The sequence below is a fragment of the Petromyzon marinus genome, unplaced genomic scaffold (genome assembly GCF_048934315.1).
Source record: "Petromyzon marinus isolate PM22_M1 ecotype Great Lakes invasive population unplaced genomic scaffold, UKy_Petmar_22M1.pri1.0 PM_G_Scaffold_118, whole genome shotgun sequence".
Taxonomy (NCBI): Eukaryota; Metazoa; Chordata; class Hyperoartia; order Petromyzontiformes; family Petromyzontidae; genus Petromyzon; species Petromyzon marinus.
In genome coordinates this window covers 280,001-282,500 of record NW_027422671.1, presented here as the reverse complement: position 1 = coordinate 282,500, position 2,500 = coordinate 280,001, and positions in this window count along the sequence as shown.

Below are 2,500 nucleotides of genomic sequence, written 5' to 3'. Positions count from 1 at the left end.
GCTAGGCGGGAGTCGTTAGTGGTGTGGGGCGCTCTGGGTTTGTAGTTGGTGATGTGCCTGAGCCCTTTGGCAGACAGAAGCAGCGTCGTTAGTAGAGAACTGGTGTTTTAGTGTCTCTGAGTACAGTCGTTTAGCCTCTCTCACCGCTTTGCTAAACCTGTTCTTCGACTCCTTGAATCTGTCTCTATCCCCACTCCTAAACGCTTCCTCCTTCTCCAACCTCAACCTTTTGAGCTTTGCTGAGAACCAGGGCTTGTTGTTGTTAAAGTTCACCCTGGTACGTGTTGGGATACAGCAGTCCTCACAGAAGCTGATGTACACAGCCTCTGTGAGTTCATCCAGACTATTGGTAGCAGTCGTGAACATATCCCAGTCAGTACAGTCTAAGCACGCCCGCAAATCTTCCACAGCCTCACTGGTCCACTGTTTAGATGTCCTCACAGCAGGTTTACAGAGTTTTAGTTGCTGCCTGTATGCACGAATCAGGTGGACCAAGGGAGTTCTGTGCGAGCCGAACAGCCCCGTGACCCACAAGAGAAACATCCCCGCCAAATTCGAGCGTTTGACGGGGTCTATCCGTGAAAAAATATTCACGTTTTTGAGTGCACATGCATTTCTGCTGCAAATGCCTCTGGAAGTTTCATGCCGTTCGTATGCCAATTGTGGCAACACGAAAATGACCCGTTTTCCCATTCCGAGGGATTTCTGTGCGACCCTAACAGCCCCGTGAGCCACAAGAGACACATCCCCGCCAATTTCTAGCGTTTCACGGGGTCTATCCGTGAAAAATATAGACGTTTTTGAGTGCACATGCATTTCTGCTGCAGATGCCTCTGGAAGTTTCATGCCGTTCGTACGCAATGTGGCAACACGAAAATGACCCCTTTTCCCATTCCGAGGGATTTCTGTGCGACCCTAACTAACAGCGCCCGTGAGCCACAAGAGAGACATCCCCGCCAATTTATAGCGTTTCACGGGGTCTATCCGTGAAAAATATAGACGTTTTTGAGTGCACATGCATTCCTGCTGCAAATGCCTCTGGAAGTTTCATGCCGTTCCTATGCAATGTGGCCACACAAAAATGACCCGTTTTCCCATTCCGAGGCATTTCTGTGCGACCCTAACAGCCCCGTGAGCCACAAGAGAGACATCCCCGCCAACTTCTAGCGTTTGACGGGGTCTATGCGTGAAAAATATTAAAATTTTTGAGTGCACGTGCCTTTCTGCTGCAAATGCCTCTGGAAGTTTCATGGCGTTCCTATGCAATGTGGCAACACGAAAATGACCCCTTTTCCCATTCCGAGGGAGTTCTGTGCCACCCTAACAGCCCCGTGAGCCACAAGAGACACATCCCCGCCAATTTCTAGCGTTTCACGGGGTCTATCCGTGAAACATATAGAAGTTTTTGAGTGCACATGCATTCCTGCTGCAAATGCCTCTGGAAGTTTCATGCGGTTCGTACGCAATGTGGCAACACGAAAATGACCCGTTTTCCCATTCCCAGGGATTTCTGTGCGACCCGAACAGCCCCGTGAGCCACAAGAGACACATCCCCGCCAATTTCTAGCGTTTCACGGGGTCTATCCGTGAAAAATATCAATTTTTTTTTGACTGCACATGCATTTCTGCTGCAAATGCCTCTGGAAGTTGCATGCGGTTCGCATGCAATGTGGCGACACGAAAATGACCCGTTTTCCCATTCCGAGGGATTTCTGTGCCACCCTAACAGCCCCGTGAGCCACAAGAGAGACATCCCCGCCAATTTCTAGCGTATCACGGGGTCTATCCGTGAGAAATATTCACTTTTTTGAGTGCACATGCATTCCTGCTGCAAATGCCTCTGGAAGTTTCATGCGGTTCGTATGCAATGTGGCGACACGAAAATGACCCGTTTTCCCATTCCGAGGGATTTCTGTGCCACCCTAACAGCCCCGTGAGCCACAAGAGAGACATCCCCGCCCACTTCTAGCGTTTCACGGGGTCTCTCCGTGAAAAATATCACATTTTTTGAGTGCACATGCATTCCTGCTGCAAATGCCTCTGGAAGTTTCATGCGGTTCGCATGCAATGTGGCGACACGAAAATGACCCGTTTTTTCCCATTCCGAGGGATTTCTGTGCCACCCTAACAGCCCCGTGAGCCACAAGAGACACATCCCCGCCAATTTCTAGCGTTTCACGGGGTCTATCCGTGAAAAATATTCAATTTTTTGACTGCACATGCATTTCTGCTGCAAATGCCTCTGGAAGTTTCATGCGGTTCGCATGCAATGTGGCGACACGAAAATGACCCGTTTTCCCATTCCGAGGGATTTCTGTGCCACCCTAACAGCCCCGTGAGCCACAAGAGAGACATCGCCGCCAATTTCTAGCGTTTCACGGGGTCTATCCGTGAAAAATATTCACTTTTTTGACTGCACATGCATTCCTGCTGCAAATGCCTCTGGAAGTTTCATGCCGTTCGCATGCAATGTGGCAACACGAAAATGACCCGTTTTCCC